This window comes from Scomber scombrus, chromosome 5 (assembly GCF_963691925.1).
Source record: "Scomber scombrus chromosome 5, fScoSco1.1, whole genome shotgun sequence".
NCBI classification, from domain to species: domain Eukaryota; kingdom Metazoa; phylum Chordata; class Actinopteri; order Scombriformes; family Scombridae; genus Scomber; species Scomber scombrus.
The window spans coordinates 23913616-23930009 of NC_084974.1; positions in this window are offsets into that span (position 1 = coordinate 23913616).

Here is a 16394-nt window from a genome sequence, read left to right on the forward strand (position 1 = left end):
TGCTGCTGTTTTGCAGACTAAACACACTGAAACCGAACTTTAGCAAACCAAATATTACAGAAACTGATTATCCGCCTTACTGAGACGGAAAGGTCTATACATATCAAGAGCGTTTTCATCATTTGTAGTGACATTCATGTAATTGACTGTGCTGCAGTGCACTGTACATTTTCCATTCAGCAGTTGTTTGCAGATCTCTTCATCAAGAAAAAGTCTTGACAGAAAGAAATAAAGAAAGTCAAGGAAAGAGAAGGGTGGTGCGTGTTTTCAAGATGTGCAATGCAAATGAGGCAGTGCATCCTGGATCCTGTTAGGTGGAAGTACTATTTACACTAGTTATTGCCTGAGGAGAGGGAGGGAATGGGGAGAGAGAGAGGGAGGGAGAGACAGAGAGGCAGAGATAGAGAGAAAAGGAAGGGAGCACTTACAGTTCAACCCTCAGGCTATACTCTCCTTTTTCTGAATAATAGACAGACAGTTAGTTAGTTAAGTGGTAAGACAGTCAAGATCGGATCCTAATCTCACTGACAAATTGTACATATCTGTAGTAAAAAATATTATTCATATATGTAGGACATATGAGCAGAGACTGGGGCCTCAAACGGGTATTTGTGTTATCACATGAATCATAATAATGATGAATTACCAGTGTAGCACTTGTAATCAGTCATATTCAGCTTTATATTAAATCATAAAAACATTAAAAAAAACACACATTTTGAAAGTGACACAGAAATATACACAAATTAGAAATTATGCAAAACTTTGAAGATGGAGCTGTACTTAACAAACATGAGGGTGGAGAGACAGTTTGGCAGTTAACCAGGCAGAGAGACAGTCAGACAGAAAAAAAACTATCAAGAGGCAATCAGACAGACACTCACGAGGTCAGTGAGACAGAAAAATAGGCAGACAGGTAAAAGAAGAAGAACAGAAGTCAGTCAGATCTCACAACAGATTTATACTCATTTGTACAAAACTATGTAATTTGTAGGACTTAAACATGAGCAGTGAGGACACAATTTTAACAATATTAGAGCTGAAATACAATCAGAAACTGTTTTGATATTGATATTGGTATCGTTTCAGTCATTTTTTAAAGCAAAATTGGCAAATATCTCCTGGTCCCAATCTTTCAAATGTGAGGATTTTCTGCTTTTCTTATCTTGATATGATGTAAAGGCAACTGTTTTGGGGTTTTGGACTGTTGGTCTAACAAAACAAGACACCTGAAGTCCTCAGAAAGGGCTCTGAGAAAGTTTGATGGGCCCTTTTTCTTTAAATTTGCTCTCATTTCATAGACAAACAATGAATCAAAGAAATAACTGAAAGCTTAAAGATTAAACATTACACTTAAAATGATAATGATGTATTATTTGTCTAGCACCTATAGTAGGCCTATGGCTTTACATGGAATCATAATTAAACAATAAATAAATAAAAGAGATCTAAAAAGTTACACATCCACAAACCAATTTTATTTTAAACATTCAAAATCAAAACAAAATGTAAAACAATCAGATCAATGAAGACTGAGAGACAATCAGATGGAGAAAAAGCTGTGAGGAGGCAGTCAGAGGGTAAATCAGACATACATTCAGACAAGTACAGCTGCAGCTGGTAAAGAGGATAGAAAGTCAGTCAGGCCATAAGACAGTCAGTTAGTATGTAATTCAGACAGACAGACAGACAGACAGACAGACAGACAGACAGACAGACAAACAGACAGACTGAGCGCCACTGGCCAGCAGAGGCACAGATAAGCGGTTGGACTTTGCCCAGTCGGCTGTGGGTGTTGCAAAGAGGCCCGAGATAAAACCACTGGCCTTAGAGACGAACACAGAGGAGGCGGCTGATTACATTTAACCTGATGGCGTGTGTGTGTGTGTGCATTTGTGCATGTGTGTGTGCATTTGTGCATGTGTGTGTGTGGGGAGGGACAGACAGGGAGGACAATATCGATCAAAACAGGACCATCGACTCAGGAACGCAGCAGACACGAGTCCGGAACAAAAAAAAAAAGAAAGAAAAAAAGAAACATTTCCTGACAGCAGGCGGCTCATCTGCTGTCGAGCAAAGCAGCAACAGCAGCAGGTCAAAGGTCAGAGGAGTATTGAAAAAAAAAAAAAAGTTGCTAGATTGGATCTTCACAGCCTCCGATGATGCTCTTTCCTTGATCTTTGTTTTTTTATGTGCGCTGGAGATACATTTTTAACTCGAGCTGTGAGCGATACTCTTCCTCTGCAAATGTTAAGCAAAAGTTAAAATGAAATTAAGCTTTAACAGTTATATTTACATGACAAGTTTTTCTTGTATTTATTTAGTAATATTTCTATATTTCTTCCTGCTTTGTTCCCACTTCCTGTTACATATTTTGTGTTTAATTTTGATTTTGCTTCGCTGCATCTTGTGACTGTTTGCACTGACCCAGTTTCCCTCCAGGGATCATTAAAGTTTAATCTTATCTTATCTTAATTTCCGTGAGTAACATTGTCTCTGTTATGATTACACACAGAGCACCTGCTGGGTTTGTCATGCCGCCTCTGTAATGTGATACAGTGTCGATTGCTTACATCGAGCCTCCTGCGGGTCCAAACGCTGATCAGAAGCTCTACTGTCGTATCAGGGGTTAATATACTGACTGTGCTCAGGCTAAACTCCTGCTTCTCCTCTGTAGTTTCAGGATGTTTGATTATGCAGTGGAGGAGGTGTGAAGTACAATATCCTCGGGACTTTGTACATCTCGCTACCTCTCGTACATCTGGAGATGGATTTTATGATGTCAGGCGCTGAGCTAAGGCAAGCAGAATCACAGGGGGAAACCCCCTGCACGGCTTGTTTATATCACTTAAATAAATCTTGTTCCACAAATTCACCTTCACTTCCCCAACCTGGATATGACACTACCTATCTGAATGATGAAAGCACTACAATATGCAAACTTAACCCTAATTACTGTCTTACTGTAACCCTATGCGAAGCTTATACAGCTGGAAATCCCAGATAGTGGCATACTGCCCTCATATGAGCAATACAATAAAGGTCGGCTGAGGCACCTGTCAGCAAGGCACTTAATCCCAAACTGAAAGTGTGTTAATAAGGTGGACACAATATTAGGAACACTTTTAATTATAGCACAATTCAGACCAACACTACCCACTACAGACTCTATAACAAAAAAAAGGTATCACCCTTCTGACAATGTCAACAAAAAGTAAAACTGTAAAAGCATTGTAAAAGATGAAGTCATGGCAGAGCTGTAGTATTAGATTACATTAGATCACACAGGTGTTCCTAAACCATTTAAAACCACATCCTTGTGATTCTACAAAAACCTGTTGAGCCTGCATCGTTAATATTAATAATAAATACAAATTATAAAAACCTTGCCATAATGACTAAATAACCAATCATTTTGGTCACAATATTTGCAGCATATAATTGTAAAAGTATTTAATCAGGGCCATCATAATATTTCCCATCACACATTACTTAAAAGTCCTTTCTTACTGATAAAGGAATTCAAATTTGAATATAAATTAAAATACATCACTAAAAAAAGATTAAACATACATTTTGACCTTCATATTTTCACTCTGTTCAAAGTACAGCAGCTGTTGGGATAAAAGCAAACATCATATTAAAACAGAAAGCAAACATGAAGCAGCACCTGCCCAGGTTAAATCCAAGGTCTGCTGCTATTTTAAATGTCACAGTAACACAACATTGAGCAATGCTTGTAGTCCTTTCTGATGATCCATAAATGTCAAGGAAACATTTAACTTTAAGGACACAGAGCCTTTTTTTCTCAGGAGATTCCATGTTTATCTTTCAATTGTCTATACAGTGAAAATACAATAGTTTAAACACACGTTGAAGTAGCAATTTAAAGATAAACTACCTGATTTAATTTCACAGTGCCCCCAAATCACCAAATTTCCTCCAATTTCCCAGTAACGTTTCTCCACCATTCACAGCAACAGTTCAAAACACAATTAAATTGGTGCCAATTCCTGCTGGATGCTGTCTCATACGGGCCTTTGTGACAGCTGAGAGCAGAAACAACAGCTCTTTCTGCCAGATTGATGTTTATATTAACACCCAATTTCACATCCAGCCAGCCTTTCTCATGCTTTTTGACAAGGAAACAAAGAGATATCAGCCGATGTTTCAGTCCAGATGCTGAGAGGACCTCCTGTGTCTCTATAGTCACTTTCAGTTTGAACAAACTGAGACCCGGACTGTGACAGTGTCAGGACAGTGCAAGGAGACATAAAATGTCCGCAAGTGTGATGAGACCTTCAGGAATGCTCACTAACATCTGGAGAGCATGTGCCGGGTCAAACGCAGAGTGTAAGAAGTGTGTGAGCTACTGGCTAGACTTTAAGACAACACTACTTGAATTGACATGACAGCCACCACTGTCCGTAGGCTTGTAAATCACAGATGCTGAGACATACACGCATATATGTCCGCACACACACACACACACACACACGCACAAAGACACATAAAGACACACAGGCCGTGTCAAGGGCTGTTTGTCTCCAGCTCACAGACGGATGAGGCCTTAAAGACCGAGCATCCATCGTTTGCCAAATCACAGAATCTGATGGAGCGACATGTCAGACCGCTCTGTTGAACCTGGCTCTGCTCCGACATTCAAACCTGACTTTACATTGGAGAACCAGAGCTTTGATTCACAGCTTGAGACCAATTTGGCTGCGTCAGGCTCCTATTCCTCCCTTGAGTCAGGTTTCACTTTATTTGTTCAGTTTTGAATGTTTTTTTTTTTCATCCTTGTATCAGAGGACATGAAACACTTGAGTTGTGTAAAAAAAATTGCATTTCTTCGGGTCTGACGTCCTGCCAACTTTTTTCTGTGACATTTAGGAGTTTGGCAGTTTATTCTGGTTTATAAAAACAGATTCAGATGAAGAGAAGAAGAAATAAGCATCAGGAGGGCAAGTCCTGAGGTTTGGAACAACTTTGAGAGCAAAATGCCCCAATTTTTTATTCAACTTAAATAAGGGTTTATGTGGAGAGAGAAAGAGAGAGAGAGAGAGACAGAGAGACAGGCTGAGATATGAGACTGAATATTTGCATTTCTTAGCACACATTTTTACATTGTTGTTCTGACAGTCAATATTTCTCACAGTTGTGAGTCTGATTACTGTGAGATATTATCACCAATTCAAGCCATGCATAACTGCATATTTACATTATTTCTTAAAGTGAATTATGCCCTCATTTTGATGCATTTGATATAATATGAAAATGTAGTTGATGCAAAATGTGCCAGATTTTTTATGCAATCTTTCTCCTACTAGCTCCTACTTTAGAAACATTGTTTTGGTTGAGGTAGATTTATCTAACAACACATTTTTTTTACAAAGGTAAACAAAGGATCTCCTCAAATAAAAACAGTTCAAATGAACTTTTGTGAGTGAGAAAGGTTTCCCAGTTAGTTAAATTCACAAATCTCCAAATGCAATGAATCTATCTTTAGTTACTGACATAAAGCTAAATAAATGTGATAAGGAATTGTGGTGTGACAGTCCAACAACTTATAAAATTGACACATATCATTTACAGAAACAAATGCAACTTCAAATCAAACATTAATAAAAGTTGATATAGACTTGAAATGTGTGCAAGGAAGCTGCAGAATGGTAAGGATGACAGCCATGACTTAGCAAATATCCTCATGACACTGATTACTTCCTGCAAATATTTGCTGCGAATCAGAGAATTAATCTTTGTTTATTGCACAGACAATCTCTGATTGTTTAATATTCTACCAGCTGAAAATCAAATTTGCTTTGGCTTTTCTATCTCGTGGAGTCATGATGCTACTCCTGTGTGTGTGATGGCCTGGAGGCCGACAGATCAGAGGAACAAAACTAATATTAGTTTTCAGCTACATATTTCCAGACACAACACACACACACACATACACAAACACAGGTAAAACACATAAACATATAGATTATACAGTACCAAAGTGCATGACTTTGGTACTGTAAAGATGCATCTATACACACACATTATGCCCTGCAGTTATCTTATCGATCATCACAGGTGTGAGTGTTAAAAAAGGACCCCACGAATTACTGGTTTCCTGCTAGGAATGGATGCTGTGTGTGTGTGTTTACACATATGTGACTGCTTGCCTTTGTGTTAGTCTGTTCATAATTTTCTTTCTGTATATGTTTATGTTTATATATCTGTCTCTCCGCTCATCTTTCTCCTGTGTGTTTATTATTTCTTGTGTATTGATTTTTAGAAAGCAGAGGAGCTGCTGTCTAGAACTATCAGCTTATCTGTGCAGCCTCCAGGTATACAGTCCAAAACTGAAAATTAAAAAGAGAAAAGTATTAAAAGAGAAATTTAAGAAAGTAAGTCAAAAATGATTTTTAAAAAACACAAGTGATTAACAAACGCCAATATTGTGAAATATTTAGACAATGAGGCAACATATTCCACGCATTATCCACTTCATATAAAACGACCTATAATATAACTTCATGTAGCGTATATTTGGTCAAGTAAGTACTTAAGGACTTAATGTTAATTAGGTACAGCTAATATAATCTGCTGCAGTCAATGTTGTTATTTTAATGTTCAGCGATAGTCAAAAATGAGAAGTCTGCTACCTGAATGTTTTTTGGTGATAACGAGAACTAAACGATTCCTTTAAAAGATTTATTATTTGGGTATTTTGCGACTTTGAAACTCTAATTTTAACCATGTACAGACTCCTCTTTGCTCTCCTGACCACCGCTTCAGACCAGAATGAAGCCAAATCAAGCTTGTTTTGTGGCCTTTGACCGAAAAACACAGAGACAGTCGCACCACTGTGACAACTGCAGCCAGGCACTCAGAGTTCATTAGCTGTGTGTGTGTACAGCTGGACACACAAACACACACACACACACACACACATGTAAGTAGGGACAATATAACAGCCAGGGCTGCGGCCTGTGGTGCTGCTCAGGCAAAAGTAACCGAGAGGTTAGATGAGAAGTAGGTTTAAATCAGCTGGTACAGCGTGGGCGGGTTAAAAAAACTGCTGGTGATATGCCTTTGAGCAAGATGCTTCAGCCTCAACATGGTCAACAACGACTGTGGTTGTAAAGTAATAAAGATTCTCAGTTAATATAAAGTGTATTAGTGCTAATCCGGTTTGGCACTTCATCATGGAAGCAAAGAAAAAATGACAAAATGAGCATATAAAATAAATAAATCACATCTGCACAGGTGTACAGGGCTTTTTCACCTGTCTGCAGGTGGACACAGGTGTACAGGTAATTTTGGCTGCCTGGGCATGTACAGACGAAGTTTGATTGGCAGCGGTTTGTCGCTTCCACCTGTAAAGGCGGAACAGCCAACACCTTTATGATACCATCAGGACATTTGCAGCACGGCTGTGACAACATCAAACTGAAAAGGAGCCAAAATAAATAGAAACGCTTTTATTTTATACGTTTTCGTTTATTAAGCTGCAAATTTATAGTAACAGTGTATGAATGCAAAAGAAAACACAATCAACCGTTGCTTCTTCTTAACAGTATGCAAATGTTTTTTTTCAATTGAGGCCCGATTATAAAGTTTTTGACCTATCCAAAATAGTTACGAGCTTTTTTCACATTAAAACAGTACACACTTCTTGAAGATTCTTTAAAAACACACACACACACACACACACACACACACACGCACACACACACACACACACACACACACACACACGCACACACACACACACACACATCCATGCCATCATCAGTACGTACAGATGAGGGATGACTGATCCTCCCCTTCCACAGACGTGTTACAGGGGAGTCTGAAGGTCCCTCTCACTTTCACCAACCTGTTACTGTGAGTGATTTGTTTTGCCACCACTTCCAATCAGAGGCCCCCTGGCTAGCACCAATTAACAGCAGCCACACACACACACACGTATATGGTGAGAGGCTACTGCAGCACCCAGCTGGGGCAGATTAATGGCCCTCCACCCACCCACTATACTGCCACAATGACCAGGGGTCTAACAGAGAGAGAGAAGGAGGGGAAAACCCCTTTAGTGTTTCTGTTGTTTCACTGTAAGAGCCCACATGTTACGTGAAGTGGCCCCTGACCTGATTTAACAGAGCTGACACTACTTACAGCGCGGAGGGTGAACACACTGCAGTGACCTTAAACACTCAGCATGAATGTAAAGTTGCTATTATACTACTGCAGACTTTTGTGCCAACTATCAGTAATGTTATCCTTGATTTCTGCTCTTAAGATCACAATAGTCAAAATAGTCAGAACACAACAGACACACCCAAAGGGTCATTTGTTTTTAATAAAAGCTGTAACATTCATTTTAAAATGGGCATTCAATACTATAACAAATGTGCGCAAATGTAATTAAAGGTGACAAACACACAGGCCAATATGCCAGTAATAAATGGAAGATGTGTATTTATTCACCTTTTAAGAGAAAATGTGAAGTGTTTGCATCATACAGACAATGCAGAAGTGAAGTGTTTTATGAACATTTAAGTACTTTTTTTTGCTACGAAACATAAACAATGTAAGTAAAGCAATTTCAAACTAACCAGAGCAGTTATATTCTTCAAAGGAGCAAGAAAGAAACTTTTCAAAGCTTTTCAAGCTGAGAAGTGGTGAGTGCTTAAACCTTACATACTGTTCAGGGTCAAATTTGACCCATTTTTACATTTGACAGCTGTAAAAACATATATACATTTCTTAAGCCGGACTTTGCCTAATGTGACTCACAGAATACAAAAATTGGAAATAAAATGCATCATTTTTTAAATTTTAGTGAAGTTGATATGCATTTTTATAAATGCAAATGTACAAATTTGACCTTTATTAAAAACATTCAAAAATCAGCATTCAAATGTGTTGTATTCATCATATTCTATAAAATTTTCTCCTGGACCATAAAATAGTGATTGTGAATGTATTTTCCTCCCACAAGATTAATCAAACATTTATTATTATTACTGATATACTGAAATTTATGAGTGTGAATTGGTGTAGAGACTAAATATGAGTCAGAATATGAACAGTATGAAAGTGTTAATAATACTGTAAAGATATTAGGTGGTGTATTCCTTTCATTTTGCTCTCCTGGGCCACCATGTTGAACACTCAGTATGAAATCCACACTGCAGTGCCAGACATGGACTGTTATCAGTCTGTGGTTTCAAAGTGATGACAACTGAACTAGACCACAACTAATGCTCTCACTCTCACTCAGTTTTTAGAGCCAAAGCTGTCTATTGTTTTAATATCTCTGCAGCGAAAGTCTTACTTTGTTTCCAAATTTCCTGAGCACCTCTGCTGAAGCTGGGAGAGATTCTGTGTCTTGTTCAAGGACACTTCGGTAGGTTGAACCAATCCTTTAAGATTAAGTAAGATCTCACCCTGATTCTCTGAACTGCTGCTACAAACTCATACTGTGTTCAGTGTTACGTGTGGTGCAACATCGCATCCTCTCCACAGAAAACAGGGGAAAAACAAGGACTGTGGCGACAGGTTGCCATGGACACGGTCTAATATGGCTCAGCATGTGTTGGTGTCTTGTGTTATGGATGTATCCGTCCTGTCTGCTCATCAGTCAGACTGTTTTTCTACCTTCCCAAAACCCAAAATGGACGTGGTCTGAGGAGGGGGATGATGAAGAGGAGGAGCAGGAAGGTGGAAGGACGAAAAAAGCAGGGGAAAGGATTGAAGGCCAGTGATGGGGGAGGAGGGTGGGGGGGCTGCTGCCAGAGGATGAATGAGTGCTACTATGTCTGCTGGCTCCGGACTCTGTGCGTGTGCGTGTGCGTGTGCGTGTGTGTGTGTGTGTGTGTGTGTGTGTGTGTGTGTGTGTGTGTGTGTGTTGTTGAACAGGGCTCCTTGAGGAGAGCCTAACAGGCTCTCACGCTCAGGTTGAAAAGCTCCACTTATTTTCACAGCGCAGGCTGAAAACGCACTGCTGGATGGTTTGGACCACTGCAGACACCGTAGAGGTGAAACATGGCTGTGATGAGTTTTTTAATACCTGATTGATGGTCACCAAAAACACTTAAATGGATCTTGGGACCTTATTGCTTTCAACATGTTGACAAAATATATTTGGTAGATCGGTGGCTGAACTTGATGAAGGACCACCAATAAAAATGGAAAAACTGTTCCTCTGTTGTCACACATGAATTTCGTTATGTAAACCTGATGTATTTTACACCCCAGTCTCGTGTCTGAATGAACATTTGAGTCACTTTTACACAAAAGTCACAACAGCAATCTGACGAGGTTGGACTGGTAACATTTTCAACATTTTAACACAGTTGTTGAATAGACACTTCTCACTGTTCATTTCACACTTTACAAACAGCAGGTGTGCAAATAAGAACTTAATGAGTCCCATTAAATAAGGCCTTAAAGGTGCTGTCACTCTATATATGAGAATTGTCTGACTTTTTAAAATAGAAAGCAGAATTGACTGTCTAATAAGCACAATAAGTTTTACATTTGTGGTTGATGCCAGCTGTGAGAGATCTGAACACACTCTTCTTCTTTTGTATCATTATACTCATGGCCTTTCTCCATAAAAGTCCCGCAATATAAATCCATAAAGAAAATTTACATAAGTGGCGTCTGGATGTCTGAATGAAATAAAAGTTGAAGTATGAAGCCAGCAATGGTACGTAGCCTGTGTCTAATAATTGCTTAAGAATTCAAACTAAATATAGAAAGAAGATTATAAAGTAAATCTAGTGCAGTGGGTGGCACATAGGGAGTTATAAGGCCTCCTTGAAATTCGCAAACTGTTCTGTGAGCTCAGGTTGTTTTCACTGATGCTTATTTAATACCTCAATACTACTAAGTAAGAGGAAGCATAAATTAGCCCAGGCTGCACAATGTTAATTGCAGATTAAACACTTTTATTACAAAAGAGCACAATCAAAATTGTATGATGGCCACACCCTTACAGCAAACCAAAGTCATACTAACCTGAGCAGCTTTCAGAGCAGGCAGAGCACTTATGTATAAAAACAGAAACCAACCACCAACATTCAGCTACAAGACAAATATAAATGCAGTTAATGTTGCAGAAAAATAATCATCGAATGTAACTGTCAGGTCTCTCAAGAAGAATGAAGATTTCTTTCAATATGTGCCAATTTTGTAAAATCAGAGAGAGAAAGCATCATAGTGATTAATTATTGCCCAATTGATGCTTTAACACAACATTTCTCATTTGATGCAACATTTCGAGCCAATAACCACAAAATTTGATTATTACAATAGTTAGTACAGACAGCATCGATGTTATCATTCCATCTATATGTTGTTATCTTAATTTCCATGTTGTCAATTTGCAATTTTAGTCATACGACATCTACTGCATATGTCTGTCCTACAAGAAGGATCCATGCTCTCTTTCTTTTTTTTTCTTTTTTTATACTTCTTAGGGAGTATGTTCCTGATCCAAATCAAGGGTTTAAGGTCAGATGGTGTCATATAGATTATAAAGACACATTTGTGACATATTGGGCTTTATAAGTAGAATTTGCCTTGACATAAGACACCAACTCAACTGATGAAGATGGTGTAATCAAAGTAGCCATAGCTAAAGCAGATAAGCTCCATATTTGATAGTGCTTCTTGATATCGACTCATCATCTATGATGGATGATATATCCATAGCAGTTGCAGCAGCAGATAAAAGCATTACTTCTATGACAGAGAATGCCCTGAAGTGACATAATTAACGAATATGCTCAGGAAATACCTGAAAATCTACTTTTTTTCCTTCCTTTTTTGTTAAACCCAAAAAACAACCTGCTAAGTTAATGAGCTCTGTTAAGATTCATGCAGCGGTGTCCTTGACAGCAGAGCAGGATCAGTTAGCCCCCAGGCCATCACACAGTGTATTTGAATAGCCACCGTGTCCTCAAACCATCTTTATTGTTCCGTGTCTCCTCCAGCCCCCAAGACCCTCTCCCCACCCTCACTCATCAAGTGAAATATCGAGTAAACTATCCAAGTCATCCTTTAACCCTCTGGGCCAAAATATTTGCATATTACCCCCTCCTCTAAAAAGAAGAAGAAAAAACCACGGTCTGTAAAACATGGCTGGACTTTCTTTACAAACTCTGTCTCTGTTGCCTCACAGGAACTTTGTTTTTGAAAGTGAAGGAATGTCCAGGCCCGAAATACTTCTACCTCTTTCTCTCTCTTTCTCTCTCTCTCTCTCTCTCTCTCTCTCTCATCTCTCCATTACTGTCTCCCTCTGCATCCCCTCCACCTCTCCACTCCCCACCTCCCCCTCCACTCTCGCTCCCTCCTGTCAAAATAAACACATTGAGAGCTGCCCCTCTTTTCATTCAGACGCTCTTGAGCCGACGGCCTCATTTAGGGCCCCGCTGTCCTCCTGTGTGTGTGTGTGTGTGTGTCCTGTGTCCCCTCAATGTGTGTGTGTTTCTCTCAAGTATTTATAACACACATTGAAAAGCAGCTTTTTTTACACTCCCGTCCCTCCTCCTTAAACCCCCTCATCCCCCGACGTGGTATCTGACATAACCGGCACTGGGTTTCTCGCTGCGGCTCTGCGTTCCTGGCAGATAGAGGGGCCGCCGACCGCCGCTGGGGGAACTTTCCTGGCTCAGGGAAGCCTTGGGACAATCACACCTTTCATGGGCCGGAGAGAACGCCGCCCGTCCAGCGGCTCCTCGGCCACGGCAGGGGGAATTTCTCTCCCTCCCTGGACCCTCTCTCTCCTTTTCTGTTTCCCTCTCTCTGACTTTTATTCTGAGCCATTTGTTCATTTCTGACACCAGCATGTTTTACTTTCCAAACTATTATACAACCGCCATTTTTTTTCTTGTTTTTTCACTCGTATCTTGTCACTCTTTGGAGCTAGAAGTGATAATAGAGGGGCAAAACATTAAAGAAGGTTCCCTGATTAGATTCAAACCAGGAAAAATGTATGTTATCTATATTAATCATGTGCAGAAAAAAACAAACTTTATCACTATTTGAAATAAACAAAAGCAAAAGCACTTTTTTCTCAAAAGACCCTCAAATATTGTGGCATAGATAGCTCTGTGATGCAGTGCTAACATTTATACCATACAGTTCTGCCAAACCACATTACACTCAATACTGCATTTTAGAGATGATTTGCTCCTTTACAAATACATGCATGACAAATACAGTACAGGTAAGATTGAGTAAACCAAGCTGGGAAAGGGTCATTGTTTTGGTATTTTAAAAAAAAGCACTCCATTTCCATCAGTGTCTACACTAGAGGCATTCAGCCACAGTCCTGCTGCGTGGTCAGCCACATTTTGGCAGTGCCTACAGTCCAAAATGTAGTTACACATGTAAGTCAGAGGAACATAAATTACAAGTGTTAAAAAATGCGCTTCAGGTCACAGTTGTACATATGAACCGCAAGTGAAGCACGGGTGATTATGTGGCCCGTGTATAATCGTCATCCAATAGTCATTTAAGTCATGTCCTCTCCAGCCTGTGGTCACCTTCTCACACTCCTTCTCCACCCCGATTTTCCTCCTTGATCTGCAGCCTTCTTCCCCCATCTCCCCCTCTTCTCCCCTCTACTGCGCTCTCTCTCTCTCCAGCTCTCCCTCTGAAGCCACCTTGAGGTTTACAAAGCTACCTTTTTGCAGGTTTAAATTTAGAATCACCTTCTCTGGGGCCACTACTTGTACTGGAGGTTGTCCTGAAAAGAGAGAGAGAGAGAGAGAGAGAGAGAGAGAGAGAGAGAGAGAGAGAGAGAGAGAGAGAGAGAGAGAGAGAGAGAGAGAGAGAGAGAGAGAGAGAGAGAGTGAGAGAGAGAGAGGAGAGAGAGAGAGAGAGAGAGAGAGAGAGAGAGAGAGGTTTTCTAAACTTGTCCCTCTAAATTGGCAGGTTTTGTGAAAGCTAATTTGGAAATGCTCGGTTTGGAAGCATGAGGGGGCTGGTTGTGATGTTGTGCTGTGCGCTTCCCGTAAGCACGCTGAGTAGCTTTATTCAAAGAGCTGCGGTAGAAAGGCCAAATAAAGATCAAATCAACATGGATGAAGCTGGCAGGGAGGGTAGAGTTTCTGTGCACCGGTGGGTGCAACCTGGGACATGGAAAACGCAATAAAAAACACAATTAGGAGGTGTGAATAAGAAAAACCCCTGTATCATACATTAATGAATGCGAGAAAGTTGGTTTGGAAAGAAAGTTAAATGAATGAGATGTTAAGTAATTTCAGAGTAAACACACATAAATATGATATGTGTGTGTCATTTTTATCTAAAGCACTAACCTGTGCATCTTATTAGTTTTGCTGGTATTTGGTCATAAACCAAAGTATTGGACAAACTGAAACTTTAAGTCACTGGCGGAGCGACAGGAAAAGTCAGGGGATCGCCAAAGTAATTATGCTTCACCCTCCGGGGGACATTAATGTCTGAACAAATTTAATAGCAATGCATTCAATAATTGCTAAAATATTTTAGTCTGGACCACAGTGATGGACCTGCATCACGTCGCTATCATGGCTAAAAATGTCGAGACTAAGCACAGTAAAGCTAAAACAGGAAGTCAGTCTAAAAAATCTAACAGCCAATGGATTACCATCATTTACTCTCCCATATAGGCTAGGTATGACTGTTACATTTAATGTGGTTGTTTTACTGCTTCACTTGTGTCTTTAATCTCTTTGAAAACAAACACTAGAGTCCTGTCTGATTAAAGAGTGACAGAAAGGTTTCTTCTTTGTGGAGGTGGCAGCTGTTTCTTAACAGTTACAACAAAATCCAACGGCAACCAAGAGTCACAGTAAAATTAACAGAACACCACTTAAACCACATAATCTATTGTTTTATTTATATATATATATATATATATATATATATATATATATATATATATATATATATATATATATATATATATATATATATATATATATATATGTACGTAAGGTGGAGAAGGTGAATATGCTGCAGGAGTTTTGATGGACATTTATGTTTTTCAATGTGACTACAGGCGATGACTTTTTCATACTCTACAAAAGGTTTTTATGTAGAGTAATCCTTTAAATAATTAATTGAATGCAGAGCTTAGTATTGTAAAAAGTGATGTTTACATTGTACTATCGCTACTTAAAATTCTGCTGAAATGTGCAGGCGTTTTTTTAAATGGAGCTAGTCATAAAGATCAGTCACAGAGCCGCAGGGTGAAGACACACACACACACACCCTGATCAGCAGAGGGGTGGGACCAGTCCTGCAGAGCAGTCTTGCATCCTGGTGTCACGTCAGCCTTTTTAATTCCTTCCAGGAACCTGTGAGGATTTTCACCGTGCTAACAATGTGTACTCATGCATGACTCACACACTCTCTCTCACACTCACACACACGCACACACACACACACGCACACACACACACACACACACACACACACACACACACACACACACACACACTATGCCCCTCTCTTTCCTCTTCTCTCTTTGTCACCACCTCTGTTTCTCTTTCTGTCTTAATGACAGAGATCTGTGTGTTTGTGTGTGTGTGTGTGTGTGTGTGTGTGTGTGTGTTTGTGTGTGGATGTGCATGCTTGAATTAATGTTTATGTACCCGAACAAGAGTGTCTATGCACGCATCTCTTTAGCATGGTCTGTTGCTTTTCAGTTTGCCTTCATGTAGTTCTGAACACACAAATTGAGCTGCAGTGACTCCGCTCTCTGTCCAAACTCCATCATCATCTCAGGCAATCGAGTGCAGTCAATGTTTCTTTCATAAATGCTGCATTTCGCCTCATCGTAATTTCTCCTCAACCTCAGTTTGGCCAGAAGCCCCTGTATCTATAGGCTCATTCAGCACCGGGCACACAGTCGCTGAGCGTATCGCTGTCACAACGCTAAAACCAGGCATCTGCAGAAAATGTGAGCTTTTCAGGGGACGAAGAAAAGAATGCTGTTCCATTCATGGAAATTTTTTTTTTTTTCTGGAAATCACACAAGAAGGTTTTGAGAGGATTCATTAGTCACGACGACCTTCTGTTTTTGTCCCAGAGGACGAAATTATCATTTTAACTGATACAAATTACCAGTGTGACAAATCCTGCATACAAATTCTATACAGTATAAACTACACAGTTATCTTCATAATATACTGTGTTTGCAGTTAGTCTACAAGAAATCCAAGTATTTTATTGTTTTATACTAATAGGAAATTATAGGTGAACGCATCTGGGAAAAAAAGTAATTTTTAGTGTTCAAAAATTACATTATGAACAAAACAAAACCTGAAAACTAAAAACTTTAATGCACACATTTTCTCAAAGATCAGTGTTTACCAATGGTCCCCCTTTTTTTTCTTCTA